We start from the raw sequence: 19,929 nt of genomic DNA, 5'->3' as shown, positions 1-19,929 counted from the left end.
CACATATAAGATTCTGCCTTCGTGAAGCTTATATCCTGGTGGAAGAGATAAAGAATAAACAAGTAAATACATTGATAAATAAAGACAGGGAGTGATAAGTGCCATGAAAGAAATGGTTCATGAGATAGAGAATGATGGTGGAGTGGCGGGAGGGAGATTTTAATCACAAAAGGACTCTCCAAGGAGTGGACATTTGAATGGACACCAGAATGGATGAAGCTCTTAGGTCATGTCAAGAGCTAGGAAAGGTGACCCCGGCAGACAGCTAGTGCAAAGGCGATAAAATGAAAGTGATGTTGGTGGTTCAAGAAAAAGCAAGACAGCCAGTTTGAGAGATGGAGAGTAGAAAGAGAAGAGCTTTAGTGACAGGCAGAGGCCAGTTGAGATGGGGCTTTGAAGGCCACAGGACGCAATTTGGATTTCATTCTAATCCGATTTGTGTTTTTACGAGCTCAGTTTGGTTGTTCAGTGAAGACTTTACTTGAGACGAACAATAAAGGACTCAGAGGAGCTATTTAGGGAAGGTGTGCAATAGTTCACGTGAGAGGTAGATATAGGTCAGATCAGGGTGGAAGCAGTGGCCACCACGAGAAGTGGTCATTTGGGGGGTGATTGTGGAGGCCTGGCTGGCAGGATTTGATGATGCTTTGGATATGAAGAGTGAGGTGAAGATATCAGTTGTAGGGGAGGAAGACATTTCCTCTACCCTCTCTGGGTTCGTCTGGCCAGAGAACAAATTAAATTCACATGAGACAGAATGGCAGGAGAAAATTAAACAAAGCTTTGTAACATGTATACATGGGAGGCTCAGGCAAGCTGAGCAACTCGCCAAAATGGCTGAAGCCCCCCACCTTAAGTATCATCTCAGCTAATGACAAAGGAGGATGTTGGGGGTGGGAGGAGTCAGTTACAGGAGGTTACCAGAAACAGGAATAAGATTATTATGCAGATTTAAGTCCTTGCCTTTGGTATTGATTAAGAGTTTCTAGAGAGAAGGTCATCTCCTTTCTTCTTCCTGGTACAGAGAGGGAGGCACCTTTACAGATAGAGATTTCCTTTACAATGCAAATGTCTCCTAACAAAGGGCAAGCAAGTTCCACCCCTCAGAACCTCCTTCCCTGTCCCAGTTTATCAAAAGCAACCAGCCCAATAATCCTCATGCTAAAGAGACATATCTTGGCGTGGCCAAGATCAGTCCCCCACACAGTCTACAAAGGGATTATGACATCACTTCTTTCACTTAATAGACTGCGATCCATCCAGCAAAAGAGATCTCCCCAGCCTTCTTCACGGCCAGATGATATTCAATAAATGATCATCCTGTAGTTTATTTCCCCAATCTCCACATGAGGAAAATCCAGATTGTTTTTTATTTAGAAACACTGAAATAAACATTCTTATCCATATAACTATACACATCTGATTATTTCCAACAGGTATTTCTAAAAGTCTAATTGCTGGAGCAGAGTTATTCACCTTCGAAATTTCATACACCATTTGATTTTTCATTCTTCACCTGAAGTCGATCATGTGATGTTAAGACTCAGTTTCATAATTTCTAGCAGTAGATACGATTTGCGCTAGTCCATTCTCTTAAGCAATGGCTTTTCTAGATAAAATGATGAATTTGTAGACAGCACATAAGGAGAAGGGAATTTTCTTTTTAAAGATTTTTTTATTTTTTCCTTTTTCTCCCCAAAGCCCCCAGGTTCATAGTTGTATATTCTTCGTTGTGGGTTCTTCTAGCTGTGGCATGTGGGACGCTGCCTCAGCGTGGTTTGATGAGCAGTGCCATGTCCGCGCCCAGGATTCGAACCAACGAAACACTGGGCCGCCTGCAGCGGAGCGTGTGAACTTAACCACTCGGCCACAGGGTCAGCCCCGAGAAAGGAATTTTTTAAGTGACTGTGAAGAGAAGACAATCTTTGGATTGAAGGATTTCATTTTTTAGGATGCGTAGCCAAGATTTCCCCTACCAGCTGACTTTTGGTCACTCTTGGCTGCCATGTTGCTGCTCATGGCAAGTGTTGTAGAGCAGGGCCGTTTTGCACAGTCGTTCTTGAGGTGGTATGCACATGTCCAGACTCAGCATCACATCAGTCTTCAAAGGATAGGCAGGATGTCTTGGAGAAAATGAGAGAAAAGGATACTTGCAAAAAACACCTCTTAAGTGGTTCTCCAGAACAAATGGCACAGCTAAAGAGAAAGAACAAGAAGCAGGTAGAAAGGCCTGCATTCAGATCCGAGCACCGCCACTTCCTACCTCTGTGTTCTTCTCAAGGATATTTCATTACTCTGGACCTCACTTTCACCATCTATAAAACGAGACTCTAAGTCCTCCCTTCTGTGCTTCAACATAAGGGTGTTTGTCAAACATGAAACATAAGGGTGACATGACGTACCTTTCATAGCAGCTGTTTACTGGGCAGACATGATGTGCTAAATTGTGTACCAGTTGCTTGACATCTATTATCTCATTTAATCCTCATAATAACACCAAGGTGGATAATATTTTTATTTCACTTTTCAGGTGAGGAGAGTGAGGTTTGAGCCACCTAGTGACTTACTGAAACTCACGGAGCTAACAAGTTGGAAATCTGGAGTTTAAATGCAGGGTGTCTGATTATAAAGGACCGACCTGTCCCAAGCACATTCTTGGGGCTCAGTCTCAATTTTAGCCTTGATGGAATGTGGTAGGGGGTGTAGTGGAGGCTTGTCTTTCATCCAGAGCTTGGCAGAAACTGAAAGAGAACAAATTGCCTTTTCCCCTGATTTCACCTATCTGCTTCCTACTCAGATGTTCCTGGCTCATGGAATTAGAATTCAAAATGATCAATTAGAGTTTATCACACACCCATGGCAGGGATTCTGTATGTGGTGGGAACTTTGAGATAATCCACTGGTCAGTGGTTCAGAGACATCCCTTCTTCCCCAGCTTTCACACCTTGACTCATAGAAAAGGAATTTGGGGCCTTGCAGAAAAGTTGACAAGACAACTTTTGCCTTTTCTTCCATCCCATATACGGGGGGAGCCACTTATCTGATTGACGTGGTTGAGAGAAGTACGGCTCCATGATCACACCCCTTCTGGGCTGGTCAGCCTGGTCCTTAACACGTGTATTCTCTTTTACGTGGATATACCTTCCACGGAGAAGGGAAACCTGGGCTGGGGCCTGGCCCAGAAGTGGAGACTTCCTCACCTCTTCACTGGTCTCTTGGACCCTCTCAGAGGGGCAAGGTGCATGTTAGAACTGGGAATGGCCCCTGAAATTGCCGCTGGCAGTCTTCCTTCAAAGCCTGGGAACCTCTCTACATATTGTTTCACCGGGGTATAAAAAAAAGCAGTCCAACCCTCCTCCTGTCCTTATTGATGTGGTCACTTTGTCCAAAAGCCAACAGAGACATTCCAGGAGAGAATCTTTCCCGGGGTCCTAGACCTGGATGTTCGACCAGAGATGCTTAGTCTTTGAGATCCAGCAGTGGGAATTAAATAATACAAGGAGTAGTCACAGGGACATCCAAAGAATATCGTAGAACAGGAGTCAGCAAAGGATGGTTCATGGACCAAATATAGCCTGTCACCCGTTTTTTAAATAAAGCTTTATTGGAACACAGCCATGTCCATTCGTTAATTTGTTGTCTGCGGCTGCTTTGCTAATACAATGCCAGAGCTGAGTAATTGCGACAGACTGTAAGGCCCACAATGCCCCAAATATTTATTATCTGGTCCTTTACAGAAAGTTTGCAGACCCCTGTTTTGGATTCTCAGTGCTTTTCAAACTTTAATGTGCAAATGCGTTACCTGAGGATCGTGTTGCTCGGTCTGGGGCTGGGGGTCAGGAGTCAGTGTATCTAAACAAATTCCCAGGTCATGCCAATGCTACCAGTCCTTGTCTCACATTTTGACTAGCAAGGTTCTAGAACAGTGCTGTCTGAAACTACTTCCTGCAATGATGACATGCTCTGCAGCTGTGCTGCTTGATGTGGTAGCCACTAGCCACACGTGCCTGTCGAACACTTGAAAAGTGGCTAGTGCAACTGAGGAACTGAACACGTAATTTCAAATATTTAAAATTTCAATGGTCTCATGTGGCTAGTGGCCACCTCATTGGACAGCATAGTCCTAGAGAATAAATCCTAGATTTGCTTGCTTGTGTCTAAGAAAAAGCCAAACCATACGTGCCTGGCTGAGATTTTCCTCCTATTTAAAAAAAAAAAAACCCAAAAGATAGGTATTAGCGTTACAGACAAGTTTAGAGGATATTAAGTCTTGGCTTGCTCACGGGGGAGGGGGGCTCAGAGATACTGCAATCTGGCCTGAGTATAATAAACCCCTTTGTTACATTTAAATACCGTCATACTATCTTATATACAGCAAAGCATCGGGATGTTTTATAGTAACAATGCAGCAGCACGAAAACCCCAGACAACTCTAAAAAGGCGCTAATTATTATTATTAGTGTTTTGCGCTAACAATAAATGTCAAATGGAACCCTGAAAACAAATAACTACCTGTCACCAAGTGAATGAAAGGCAATTTTAGTAAAGTGAATTAAAACCCCAAACATCACCAAGCCCAACCAGGGAGCAATGCCAAGGCAGCTTAGCGGACGCCTCGGCAAATGCCTTCCTGGAGCTGCGGGGATAGGATGTCCTTGGGGGAAAGCACTGAGGGCCTTGGCCGGCTCATTAGCACCCAGGGCACCTGGAAAGGGGAGGCGGACAGAGCTGCAATGAGGGGGCCACCCCATCTTCCGGAGCGGGCCCTCCGACATAGCAAATGGAAATTGGAGACCATTACTGATGGAGAATCTTTATTTATTGGCTGGGCTGCAGCCCGCTTGAATGTTATCAGTGAAAAATTAAAGTTGGACAGCAGAGCACGGATTTGTTTTCATGACATATTTCCCTTAGATTTTTCAAAGTACATTCTGGGTGTCTCCCAAAGACTATTTTTTAAAAATAAATCGCACATTTTATTTTTTCAAACTTCATTTATCTTTGATATCTGATTGACATATTCAGGACAGTCTAATCCTTTCTGCTGAAGTGAGCTATGACAGTAGCTGCTACAGCAGTCAACATCACAGAGCCCTCCCCAGGAAGAGGGGCTGTGTCTTCCCACATGCCAGCAAGGAGGACCGGCGCGTTCTTTCTAGATGGCTGTGCGGGTGGTGAGGTCCGTCTCTTGGGTCAGCAGATAGATGAGGCTTAGAGGCTTGAATCAACTCTAATTATTGCAGAATCATCAGAGAAACCCAGAGACTCATGAGAGAGGTGAGGGGCTGGGGCTTAATCTCTAACTTTCTTACTTTGTTATAAGCACCTGGGAAGAGGGGGCACATGAAGTTGAGGATTTTTAGCCTTGTCCCACGATTGGCTTTATTCTACCTGGTCTGGGGTTGCCTTTCTCTCTCCCTCTCCCTTTTTTTCTCTCCTGACCCTTTTTTCCCCTCAATGTTTGAATTGATAATATACCCACACAGTTGTTCTAGACTCAAAATGATTGAAAGTAATTCAGAGTAAAACCCTTCCTCCCACCTTGCCTCTTAACTGTCCTGCAAGCCTTCCCTCATGGCTCTTATTAATCGGATCTTTGCCGATGCAATGAAGGCACATACAGCTAAGCACATGCATGCACATACACACATACATGTACACACGCATTCCTTTTCCTCCTTTTCTACACAAATGGCAATATATTATACACATCATTTTTCACCTCGCTCTTTTTTTTAACCTAAAGTCTTTTTTTCTGGGAGATCATTCCATATCCATTAATAAAGAACTTCGTCTTTTTAAAAAAGAACAAGCGAAATGCACTCCAATATACAGCTATACCATACATTATTCATTAAGTTCCCTGAATCTAGAGGCATTTAGGGAATTTCCCAACTTTTGCTCTTACGAACAACCCTGCAGTAAATAACCTCAAATGCATGTCATTCCCCACACGTGGGAAGTGTCTGTGGAATGAATACCTACATGCGGACTAGCTGGGCAAAGGGTGAATGCATTCGTAATTTTGATAAATATTGCCAAATGGTCCTACAGTAGAGGTTCTAGCATTTACATCATTCATAAATGAGAAGGTCTGTTTCCTATACTCTCCCTCACCCAGGATATTATCAAAGTTTGTGATCTTTATAAATTGGAAGAGGAAAAACGGTCTCCCAGCAAATTTTTTTTTTTTTAAAGATTTTATTTTTTCCTTTTTCTCCCCAAAGCCCCCCCCCCCCCCCGGTACATAGTTGTATATTCTTCGTTGTGGGTCCTTCTAGTTGTGGCATGTGGGACGCTGCCTCAGCATGGCCTGATGAGCGGTGCCATGTCCGCGCCCAGGATTCGAACCAACGAAACACTGGGCCTCCTGCCGCGGAGCGTGCGAACTTAACCACTCGGCCACGGGGCCAGCCCCCCCAAATTTTTTTTTTTAAAGATTGACACCTGAGCTAACATCTGTTGCCAATCTTCCTTTTTTTTCTTCTTGTTCTTCTTCTTCTCCTCAAAGATCCCCAGCATGTAGTTGTAGGTTCTAGTTTCAGGTCCTTCTGGTGGTGCCATGTGGGACACTGCCTCAGCATGGCCTGATGAGCTGTGCCATGTCTGCGCCCAGGATCCCAACCAGTGAAACCCTGGGCTGCCCAAGCAGAGCGTGTAAACTTAACCACTCGGCCACAGGGCCGGCCCCACTCAGTAAAATTTTTAATTTACATTTCTCTTGAGTCAGGTATAAAGTTTCTGGTAACATATTTATTTATAAAATATATTTATTCTTTGTAAACTCTCTGTGCATAGTCGATGCCTCTTTTTCCATTTGTCTTTCCAGTGGAAAGACTATATATTGGGAAAAGTAGCTCATAGGCTGTTTAATGAGTAACACATATTTTGTTCTCAATGTTAAAAAATGTGGGTTATTTTTATGGATATAGGTAAAAAAAAAAACCTCTCTGCTGTTTATTCATTCATTGATTAAAAACACATCAACTGAGTACCCCCTATGTGCCAGCACCCAGCAAAGTGTTGGGTGCTTTGCTGCAGTTCTAATGGGGGAGACAGTTAAGCAAGCGAAGATCACCATTTGTGTGAGCAGAATGAGGAGAGCTCTACAGAAAGACAACTACCCCCCCACCTGGGAGTGGAGGAGTATCATGGAAGGCTTCCTGATGGATATAATTTAGAAGCTGAAATCTGAAGGACAAGAGATGGTCAGGCAAGAAGAGTGAGAGTGGGGAAAATGATGGGTGCTTTAGGTCAAGACATGGCTTGTATGAAAGGGAGAAAAAAATGTCATGTGTCAGGGGAGTGACAAGAATTCAACATGATGGACGCAGACATGAAGGTTGAGAGGAAGTAGGGTTAGCCATAACAAGGGGCAAAATTGTGGGTATTTTGAGGGTCAGGACTAATATTTATTCACACGGATGCTGCGCAGTGTTGCAGACATTGATGAACGAGACAGACAAGTCCGTTCCTTTATGGAACTTAAATTTTAATGAGGGGGGAGGCAGAGATAACAAACAAATGAACAAATAAATAAACAAAGGAATAATCCCCATTTTTAGCACTATGAAAGAAATGCACAGAACTGTTTTGGAAAATAACAGCAGGTCCCCTTTGGACTGGGTGTTTAGGGGAGGCATCTCTGAGGAGGTGACCTTCGAGCCAGGACAGAGTGAGCAGGATCAAGGATGCAAAGGGAAGAGCTGAAATGCTACTTTCCATCTCTGTGCCCCTCCCTGGGCCCAGGACAGGCTGGTGCTCAGTATCTGCCTAAAGGATGTTCTTTTTTTTTTTTTTTTTTTTTTTTTAGGAGGATTAGCCCTGAGCTAACATCTGCCACCAATCCTCCTCTTTTTGCTGAGGACACACTCTGCGCACATTCTGCTTCAGCTGCCCAGGATTCACTGGTTCGGATCCCAGGTGGAACCTACGCACCACTTGTGGAGCCATGCTGTGGCAGGTGTCCCACATATAAAATAGAGGAAGATGGGCTCGGATGTTAGCTCAGGGCCAGTCTTCCTCAGCAAAAAGAGGAGGATTGGAGGCAGATGTTAGCTCAGGGCTAATCTTGCTAAAGAAAAAAATGCAAACAGCGAGGTCCTTGAAACACAGAAAAGAATACAAAAGGAATATGCTGAGGAAGTCTTCTCACACTACAAATTTTATTTTGTTAATGTTAGCACCACTTTCTGGAACCAAAAATTACTCAAAGATGAGAAAGACTAGAAGAAATTAAAACTCTAGGTTGGAACACATTGGGACAAATTGTAGGTTAAATTTCTAGAAGTGAAGAGCAAATAGTAATAATAACAACCACCATGACAATTTTTCCCTCTGTCCTAGGTGTTTAGGCTAAACACTTTCACATCTTATTTAATTTGATCCTAACAACAACATGGATTGTTATCCTTTCCATTTGGCAGATGAGCAAACTGTGCTGTAGAGAGTTTTAACAACCAGGATAAGGCCCCTTGGATGGTAAGTCGCTGAGCCAGAATTTGAACCCAGGAGGCCTGTTGACGGCCCCTCTCTCAACCACCTCTGTGATGCCCTCCTGGGGAGCCCCAGGTTCCACTGAGAGAAACATTTCCGTTGGTCCAGAGGTCCACAAGCTGTTTCTGTAGAGGTGCCAGATAGCAAATGTTTTCTACTCTGTAGACCATACAATCTCTGTCTCAACGACTCCACGCTGCTGTTACAGGGCTGAAGCAGTCATAGACTCTGTGTAAACCAATGGCAGTGGCTGTGTTTCAATAAAACTTTATCTATAGATTCTGACATTTAAATTATATAATTTTATGTATTTCAATATACTATTCTTGGTATTTTTTTTAGTCAACCCTTTAAAAGTATGAACACTATTCTTAGCTCATGGGCAAAACAAAAACAGGCAGTGGACCAGATTGGCCGGTGGGCCGTGGTTGATGACCTCTGCCCTAAGCTGTAAGCAACGCGAGCCAAATTAGCTGCTTCAAAACAGTAGTGACCAATTCACTAGTGAGGGGAGAGAGAGGCAGCGGGGAGGAATGGGAGGAAGAGAAAGGAAGGCGAGAGAACGGAAGAAAAACGTATGTAAATTGCATTAACTTTTAGCTTTAACCTTAGGTAACACTTTGACAGCCCTCCAAGATAATAATTTAATAATATGAATAAAACTCTAATAACATGCCTCACTTAAAAAATCCACTTTGAGAACTGTATCCAAAGCAAACAGGCAAACAAGTATACAAAGACACATGTGCAAGGATCTTCTTTTATTATTATTTACAATAAGAAAGAATTCATAGCCCCCAACATCCAGTGAATAGTGAATTGATTAAATAATATTACAATGAAAAGTGATGCACTCGTTAAAGATGATTGTGTACATGTCTACTTATTGACATATAAACACACTGATGATATGTGAAAGGAAAATTATAGGTCACAAAATATGAGGTCTTGTGTGAGCTTCCTTTTGTGATACACAAAGTTAGGTGTGTAAAGATGCAAAGGAACACCAGAAGGCTATGTAACAAAGTATGTATATTGGTTGCTCCTGGATGAAAAGATTATGGAGTTTTATACGTTTTTCTATATTTGTTAAAATTTATATTATTAGAAGATGTTGCCTTTATCAGTACAAAAATATAGGTTATAAAAATAGAATAAACAAAGATAATTTGGGAGGATCTCAGCTTTGTGCCGCGTGGAAAAGCTTTCATCTAAAAATATCTTGAGAAGAGAACTCCCTTCAGATTCTTGGAGTGTCTGGGTGCTTTCTTGTGTCTTCTCCTGAGCTACACATATTGAATCTGTGTTTTCTTCTCGTTGGATGGTTAAATTCATAACCTCCCTCCCCTCCTGCTTTGGTGACCTGCCATCTGTCTTCTTTCTGACCTGTTGGGGACTCACAGAAACATTAGTTCTCTCAAAAGCACGGCATTTGGGAACAACGTCGGGGGAGACATGGAATTTTTATTGCTTTTCTTCTGTTTTCCTTTTTCTCTCTGCCTTTGCACCAGCGGGGCCAGTTCACGTACTTCCTCCCACACTCTGTCAGCCCCCAGAGCCACGTTCTCACTGTGACAGTGACGGCAGCCATCCTGGTTGTGATTTATCTTCGCGAGTTGCCAAATCACTCTTGGTTGCATGTCTGTGCTCGGTGAATAATGAGAAAGACCCACCATCCATCTAAGGACAAAACAATGTGAGCAGTTACATTTAAATTTAGCTCTTTCCCCCCGCAAGCTTATTTCTTATTTTCTGATCGAAAAGGACCCATTTAAAGGCCTTTGTGGTAAATACCCAAATAATTGTGTCACAAAGACGGAGGATCATTTTTCACTGGAGTCAACGATCGCTGTGGATCAGCTGCCATCCTGAAGTTGCAAACTGCTTAAACTCTGGTCTGTTAATAGCAATTTCCCTGGACCTTCAGGAGGGACTCATTTCAATGCCTGCCTGTTAACTACTTAGGGGCTGGTTATTGCACCAGTAATGCCATTTGTAAATTGCAAGAAGACGCAACCGGTACATTAGGCAACATTTGGGACCTAGATGTGTCTCCCTGATAAACAAAGAAGGAAGAATGAAACACATAAATACAATCTCCACCTGAGGTGACAGCAGTGAGATGCGGGAAAGGAAGCTTTGGGGACAAACAGACCTGAGTTTGAATCTTTGTTCAGTCACTTAGAGTCGAGCTGTTTGATTTTGAGCAAGTTATGTATTCTCCGCGCCTGCTCCCTCAACTATGAAATGGATTATTTACACCTATTTACATGATTGTTATGAAGGGGTGGACGATTCTGTTTCCCAAAGATGGCCATGAAAATATCTCATGTCCTGTGATTTCTAGAACCCATCCATTGTGTCATCCAGAAGTACAGTCTATTTCCTTCCCTTGAATCTGGGCAGGCTTGTGACTCATGTGTAATCAGTAGAATGTGGTGGGAGCGATTCTGATGCCTTTTGAGTATAGGGCATAAAAGTGATGCAGCTTCCACCTTGTGAGATGAGCCATTCACACTTGTACCCTAGTAAGAAATCCAAACCCCTGAGGCTGCCATGCTGAGAGGAAGCCCAAGCAGCCCTGTGGAGAAGCCACATGTGGCTGTTACTGTCAACAGACCCAACCGAGGTCCCAGCCAACAGCTAGCATTAAGCATCAGCCATGTGAGAGAAGACACTCCAGATAATTTCAGCTCCCAAACATGAAATCGCTCCTAGTGTGCCAGCCTTCCCAGAGGAACCCCCAGACATCCTGGAGCAGAGATTAGCCATCCCTTGTGCCCTGTCCACTTCCTCACCCACACTAGCTGAGAGCACATGAAAATGTTGCTTTGTCTACTAAGTTTTGGGGTGATTTGTTCTGCAGAAATAGTAACATGGAAAGAATGCTAGGAAAACAAAATCCTGTAAAGCAAGTGGCACGTTGTAGGACTCTTCATAAGTGGCAGTTCTAATTATTTACATTATTTTCTTCTCTGAATTGGATTTCAGGTACGACAAGGAGGTGGTAAATATCCATACAGGGACCTCCAGCTCTAAGACATGGAAGGGAATGAATCCGTTCAGCTTTCATTCATTTATCCATGCATGTGAGTGATATTTATTGGATATCAATTGGATATTTGGATGTTTATTGGATAGCAATGTGCCAGGCATGCTGCTGGGTGCTGAGCGTATGCCAACAACAATATAGAAACGGACCCTGCCCACATGAACAGTCCAGAAAGATAAACCAGTAAAGACATTGTAAGAAAATGACATTGCTGTGAAGAAGCAAAATAAGATAGTGTGTTAGCAAATGAGGAAATGACATTGATGCTGAAAATTCTACCCCCAGTGGTGGCTTGAGAACATATGGTACGCATAGCAATTTCCCAGGAAGCTTAATAAAATTGCTTGTCTGTGTGCCTCAGATTTGCAAATTTTGTTTCCCTGGGTCTAATACTCTTTGGGCCATATTTTGTCAAGAATTAGACAAGACTAGAAGCTCTTTGAGGCTAGAGACGCTCCTGCTTGGTCGTGGCCATGCTCCGTGGCCCAGTCTGGGTTTTGTCCTATAGTAGGCATTTGTTTCAACAGTTTCAAATGTATAGACTACTTTCCAAGAATCTTCAGAAATTCTATATGAAGAAATACAGAGATATGATATCACATATAAACTCCATGTGCCCAAAACATGTGTTTGACATGTAAAATATTTAATTTAGAGAACCGCTTAGGTGATATCAACTCCTTCAATTTTTACAGCACATTTTTTGTATCAGCCAGAAACAGTAATTTGTCATTAAACAATAATAAATGCATAAAATTCCATACAAAGGATGATATCACAAATAAAACGAAAGTTCCTTTTGATATTTTCGTCTCCATCATGCCCCTCCACTAGTGTGCTAACCTTGGTATCAAGTTCCTGCTTTTTCTTCTGAATTATTTTCATGCACATGTATGTACCTATGGAATATACAAAATATTGTTTTGTGTTTTTAGAACCTTTTGGTTATTAAGAAAGTCCTCATATTTCTGCAACTTGTTCTTTTCCTCTCAAAAATATGTCTGAAGGATTTATGTAGGCATAGAGAGATCCTTTTTCTTCTCTTTTAACCACTGCATCCCATTTCAGTCTTTGGCACTTTATTTAGCCATCCCTTTGCTGATGGACATGTAGGTTGCTTCAGCTATTGCGCATCCCCGAAAGAGTGCAATGTACATCCTCGCGCACGTCCCTCTGTGCCCTCCTGTGGAGGTTTCTCCAGGCACAAGCAAAGGAGCAAATGGCTTAGTCAAGATCATAGGTATTTTTATTTTAAACAGCCATTGGCATTCTATCCATTGACTGAAAGAGTATTCATTTCTCCATACTTTGCCATCAACTAATTTTTTTAATGAAAACATTGAATGAATGAATGATCAGCACTCCAGAAAATCTAAAACTTACAACGTGTGCAACTCCTGTTATTTAACGTCGATGACCCTCGTCCTGAGCAGGCTCGTCCCTTTTCTCTAATAACCAGCGGGACAGGAGTGGACTGATAGATTCCCTGCCTCGTGGATGGAAGTTGAGAGAGCCAGTGAACATTCCAAAAACGGAAAATATTGGTTTTTAGGCTGCTGTACTGTGTTGCTCCGAACAGGGAGGGGGCTGGGAGAGAGGCAGGATGCAGAAAAACATGACACAGACGCAGAATTGTTTCCTAATAAAAAATCTCTCAAAATTTTCCGCGAGGCCCTGTCAGCAGCTCTTCAAGCAGCACGGCTTATTTTAAGTTTTATTTAAATCAACAAATTGTACACACTTGAACACGGAAACAGAATACAGGGAAAACACAAGCTGCCCTAGCAGAGTAACGTCTAATAAACATTATGCTCCTCAGAGATATTTGCTGTTTAATCACCCCGTGAAAGGACGCATTCAGCCAAAAGATGTCAGATAGCATCTTGCTAAAGGCGATGGTGCCAGCTTTCCTGGCTTCGGAGTTCATGCAGCTAATTTTTTTCTCTCTTCCCCATTTGTGTTTTTTTTTTTTTTTGGAATATCAAGCTCTGAGATGCTCCAGCTCGTGGACCATTCAGAGGCTAAAGCATTTGTGCTTTGAATAAGGATGTTAATATCCATTTATTGAATACTTTCTTTGTCAGGACTGGCCATATACTTTGTGGGGCCCAGTACAAATGAAAACAAGGAGCCTCTTGCTCACAAATTATGGGAATTTTAAGACGGTGAGAGCGGAGCCTTAAACCAAGCACAGGGCCTTTCTAACTGTGGGCTCTGTACGGCTGCCCAGGTTGCACATCCACAGAGCCAACCTTGATTTGTGGCTATCTGTTGAAGATCTCATTTCTCAGCAGCAGAGTCCTTCCCTCCTTCTCTGCTCCGAGAAAAGACAAAGTGACCGAGTTCATGAGACTCTATGGGATTTACAATGTTTGGTCCTCGAATGCTTTCTAAGGACGGACCAGCTAACTGCTTGGCTTTTGTGTTGCCAAGTTGCTAGGGGGAATAGGAAATACTTGAGAGGCAGGGCTGAGAATTATAGGCCAGAAGGGAAAACAGAGAGAACTAGAAGACAGTGGTGCCCACAGTAGAACTTTGAGGAAAGAACAGCTATGTGTTTGAAAGGCAATTTTTAAAATGCCGTTTTGCCACATGCTATGTGATATATAAGTCCTCTTTCCTGTTCCCTCAACATCCTCAGTAAGTCTACTTTAGTCACCAAAGTAATGAGGAAGAATGTGATAAGATGCTGTGTATGGTCTCAAAGTGAGTGAAAGTAGAGATTTGAGGCTGTGCATTAGATAATCACTGTATTCGGTTTACACATAATTTCTTTTAATTCTCCCAAGAAAGCTATAAGAACATCATAGAACTTCATGTGTCCATTTTTTTTAAGTATGCTTTTTGGTGAGGAAGATTGGCCCTGAGCTAACATCTGTTGCCAATCTTCCTTTTTTTCCCTCCCCAAAGCCCCACTGCATAGTTGTATATCCTAGATGTAGGTCCTTCTAATTCTTCTATGTGGGATGCTGCCACAGCATGGCTTGATGAGCGGTGTGGAGGTCCATGCCCGGGATCTGAACCAGCGAACCCCAGGCCACCAAAGCAGAGCATGACAACTTAACCACTGGGCCATGAGGCTGGCCCCATGTCTCCATTTTCTATTAAGTGGTCGGCTTTTTGAAAAATACTGATTTACAGAAGTTCTTTACTTGTTAAGGAAACTAGTCCTTTGTCACATGAGTTGCAAATGTTTTTCCCATTTGTCTTTTAGTTTTCTTTTTGGTGTTTTTATCCCCAAGCAAATTCTTTTTTAATAGTCATGCTCCACACAACAACATTTCAATCAACAATGGACTACATATACGACAGTGGTCCCATGAGGTTAGGGCCGTATAGCCTAGGTGTGTAGTAGGCTATGTCACCTAGGTTTGTGTAAGTTCATTCTATGAGGTTTGCACAATGATGAAATCACCTAACGACGTGTTTCTCAGACTGTGTCCCTGTCATTAAGTGACATGTAACTGTATTTCCATTAGTTTGCTAGGGCTGCTGTAACAAATAGCCACAAATTGGGTAGCTTAAAAGAGCAAAATTATTCTCTTATAGTTCTGGAGGGTAGAAGTTCAAAATCAAGGTGTTGACAGGGCTGTGCTCCCTCCAAAAACTCTAGGGAAAATCTCTCCTTGCTTCTTCCAGGCTCTGAGGGCTGCCAGCAATCCTTGGTATTCCTTGGCTGTGGCCCCATCCCTCCAGCATCTGCCTTTGTCTCCACATGGCCTTCTTCCCTGAGCGTCTGTGTGTCCTAATTTCCCTCCTCTTATAAGGACACCAGTCATTGAGTTAGGGCCCATCCTAATCTAGTATAACTTCATCTTAACTTGATCACATCTGCCAAGACCCTCTTTCCAAATAACGTCACATTCACAGCTATTGGGGGTTAGGACTTGAGCAAATCTTTTGAGGGGACACAATTCAACCCACCACAGTATTTCTATAGTCAAATATATTAATATTTTCTTTTATGGCTTTGGATTTTGTGTGATTCCCTTCGAAGAAGCTTTTCATCCTGTGACTGAAAAACTTCTTAGATAGTCTATATGAAATAATAGGTTCATTTTAATAGGTTATATTTAAATGCTTGAACATCTAGAGTAAGTTTTAGTGTAATGTGTGAGGCAGGATTCCATTTTTTTCAGATAGCTGTGCAGATACCTTAACATCATATATTGAATAATCAATTTTTTCCAAACTGACTTTCTTGCCACTCTTGTCACATAATAAATTTCCATATTTATGTATGTCCATTTCTAACTCTCTTCGGCTCCATTGATCTGTTTATTCTACACCAGAACCACAATATTTTAATCAGTGTAGTATTAGGATATGTGGCAGAATTTTCCTACTCTTCTTATTTATATCTTTTTATTGAACTTTAGAATTAGATATAGTTCACTTGTCAAAAAGAGTGATAGCATTTCTACTGAAATCATTTTAAATATATAGATTTACTCATGAAAATAAAAATCATACCAATATCCATTTTTTAAAAGTCTTCTTAGCATCAATTTAAAGTCATCTTATTAAAGGTCTCTCCCATTGCCTTTTTAAGTTTAATACTAGAAGGGATTATCTATCAAGAAAAGATATTGACTTCTATCAAAAGTGTTTCAGCATCTATGATGATGATGCTATTTTTCTTTTGATCTATTAACATAGATTTTCCTAATACTGAATTATTCCTGAATGTTAAGCAGTCAGGATTTGAATTCTTATTCCTATACTTACTAGCTTTGTCTCCTTGTGAAAATTTCTTCACCTTAGTGAGAAAATTTTCTGTAGAATGGGAATCATTGTAGTGCTGTCATCTGCTCAGATTCTTTCTCCTTCTTTGTGAAACAACAGCCCCATTTTCCTCTGGGGAGTCGGCCTTCCCCTCTCTCAGAGCATGTGGTATGAAGAGAGTGGCCCCTTTCCCCAGGTCCTGGGGTGGACACTTAACCCAGGCATGCCCCCCACCTGGTGACATTGATTTGTTTAAGGATGACATAAGCTGGGCCAACAAAAACTAGCCCTGGACTTTTTCTGGGCTTTACTGCATTTGCTAAGCTGACAATAAGAGTACTGTCAACACATAAGAAAGGACCTGCCTAAGAATGAACACAGAGGAAATAAAAGCTGAGAACAGAACAGAGAGAGTGGGGAAGAGATTCGCTGACAGGCTTTGAACCCTTGGAACTAGCACTTCATTTACCGCCTGAGTATTTAGTCAAACAAGAGAAAAGCAGCAGCAGAAGCAGCAGAAAAACAACAACCACAAAATTAATAGCAGTCACAATAACTAACGTTTACTGAGCACTTACGATGAATCAGATACCAGCTACTGTTCCGACTACTTCTCACACATTAACTTTTTTAGTCTTCATAATAGTCCAGTAAGGTGGGTGTTATTATCCCATTTTCAGATGAGAAAACTGAGGCCCAAAGAGTTTTAATGTCTTACTCAGTGTCACAGAATTAGTAAGTGGCAGAGCCAGGATTCTCACCTAGGCTGTCTTGCTACAGCATCTAAGTACTTGTGCCAATAGAAGGGTGTTTGAGAAGGGTTTCTGTCATCTGCAATAATGTAATTTTAATTCTCGCATCATAATCCCTACCTTGAGAAGTTGTTGGGAGCCTTGAATGAGTCTGTGTATATAAACTCACTCAGTGTCGTGCCTGACACATGGCAAGTGTTCGAATGTCAGATGTTGCACCATCGAGTCTACTGTCCAACCTCCTCAGAGAAGCATAGAGGAGTAAGGACTAGTCTTTTGGGAACTATTTATATCAGTCTTGCCTGTGTTCAGAGAAATTGCGGGAATCGCAAACTCACATTCTTAGAGGGGCCAGGAAGTTGATATAAATCAGGGTTTCTAAACTTTGGTACTATCGACATTTTGGGGACAAGTAATTCTTGGTTGTGGGGGTCTGTGTTGGGCATTGTAGGATGTTTAGTAGCATCCCTGGCCTCCACCCACTGATGTCAATAGCACCTCCTCCCATGTGACAATCAAAAATGTCTCCAGACATTGCCAAATGTCTCCTGAAGGGTGAAATTGCCCCCATTTGGGAACCACTGGTATAAATTAATGAAGCTCGTACTTAGATTGTGCGAGTTATATGCTGTTTCATGTAGGAGGCACTGCCCTATCTAAGAGGCAGCCACTACTCAGCTCCAGCTGACTGTTGCTAAGGGAGACTATAGACCCATTATTGTCAGAAATTTCAACTTTTCTAGTTTTGGAATTTTCTAGTCTAGTTTTATATTTTTTCAGATTTTTAAATGCTGTCCCCAATTTTTTATAACTTGATGTGGGCTGAATGAAAGACATCTGTAGACCATATTTAGCTTCCTGGCCACCAGTATATGAGCTCTGGCCTGGAGGAGTCCCCAAGATGCTGTCCCAGGTGTCTGCAATGCTGAGAGGTGCTTCCATTTCTCAAGCGCATTTCCCCCAGGGCATGCTGCCCTTCCAAACAGTTGGGTCAATCAAAGAAGTATTTAATTCTCTTAACTGATTAGATTCTGGTTGCCCCCCTTGAACAGGTACTTTTATTTTGAACTTGTTTCTCGGTAACAAGTGAATTCTAGAATGGGTAAAGTGAAAAGGATTATTTAGAAAATGCTCTCTTCATGGAGCTTTCTACTGGAGCTCTCCATTTTTTCACCCAGCTCAATAACTGCTGACTTTGAGTATTTTCTTTGCTTGTAAGTGCTGCAAGCTAGCTCACCAATGTGGGCAATTTGTTATAACGATACAGGAGAATCTCTTGGAACCCACAGACAACAGGCATAATCAGACCTCAGGAGGAACCAGAAAAGCTGTCTTGAATCAAGTGATATTATTCTCTTGTTTTCTTTGATGTGTCTTTCATTCATTTCTCTCTCTCCAGAATGGCTTCCTCTTTTCATAAGCACATGGCCACTCCCTTCTCGGAGTTATATGTTGCTCCTGCTTCATTTTGAAACTTCTAGGAGAGAGTGATTGAGCCGGGCGGAGGCAGGCATCACTTCCATGTCCAATCTGCTGCGACGACAAGGCCAGGTGATCCACTCTCTGACAGCAGGTATCTTCTTTCGCTCCTGTTGAATCTCCATCTGTCACTCCTCCCTTCCAAATCATCGGTAAAGCCTATTGGCTGCTGAACCTGCCCAATTCTCATCCATCACAAGGTCATCCTGGTCAGAGTCACAATCATCTCTCAACTGGATTACAGCAATAGCCTCCTAACCAGTTTTGCTGCTTCCACATTTGCTCCCCTGAATCAGGAATGATGCTGTTGAAAGACTAGTCAGATCATGTCATACCTCCTTTCAATGCTCTCTAACGATCTCTGACAGCATTCAGATTAAAAGTCTAAATACTACGAGACCTAAGAGGTCCCACATTTTCTGGCTCTCCATCCTTCCCTTTTCTATTTCTCTGTCACCATTATCTCACTTTTTCACTTTTCTCTGTTACTCCATAAATGTCCCTTTCTCAGTGAAGGAGTATGGCACTCTCTACTCCCTTTCCTTGCCTTTTGTCTCCAGAGCATTTGTCACCATCTTTTGACATCTTGTGGCAATTTCTTCCGCTAGAACACAAGATTGTAAGATCAAGACCAGTATAATTTTTAACAATGTTCTATTTTAGAATGGTTTTAAATTTATAGAAAATTGTGACGATAGTCCAGAGAGTCCCCATATCCACCTCACCCAGCTTCCCTTGTTGTTAACAGTTTACGTCAGTATGGTGTATTTGTTGGCTTTGACGAATCCTGGTTACCACGTTGCGTTTAGTTGTCATGTCTCCTAAGGCTCCTCTTGATTGTGACAGTTCCTCAAACTTGCCGTGTTTTGATGGCCTTGAGAGTTTTGAGGAGTACTAGCCAGGTCTTTCGTAGAGTGTCCCTCAGTTTGGTTTTAAGCAATATTTTGCTCATGATTAGACTGGGGTTGTGGGTTTTAGGAGGAAGATCTAAAGAGGCGAAGAGTCATTTTCATCACAGCACATCAAGGGTAGGTACTAGCCATAGTGTCGGCCTTCATCACCTGGCTGAGGTTGTGTTGGTCAGGTTTCTCCATTGTTCAGCTCCTATTCTCACCTCTGTTCATACTGTACTCTTCAGAAGGGCACTAGGCACAGCCCACACTTACGGAGTGGGGAGTGATGCTCCCCCTAACTGAGGAGGAGGCATCTACATAACTATTTGGAATTCTCTGCAGAGAAGAGCTGTCTGTTCTACCTCATTTATTTATTTATTCAATCATTTATTTATATCAATACAGCTTATGGATATTTATTTTACACTTGGGCTATAATACAATACCATTTTATTTGTTTATTTTGCTGCTCAAATTCTTCCAGTTTTGGCTATTGGGAGCTCTTTTGGTTGGTGCCTATGTCCCTTTGTCA

This window comes from Equus caballus, chromosome 22 (assembly GCF_041296265.1).
Source record: "Equus caballus isolate H_3958 breed thoroughbred chromosome 22, TB-T2T, whole genome shotgun sequence".
Classification (NCBI taxonomy): Eukaryota; Metazoa; Chordata; class Mammalia; order Perissodactyla; family Equidae; genus Equus; species Equus caballus.
Note: the sequence above shows the minus strand (reverse complement) of the source record.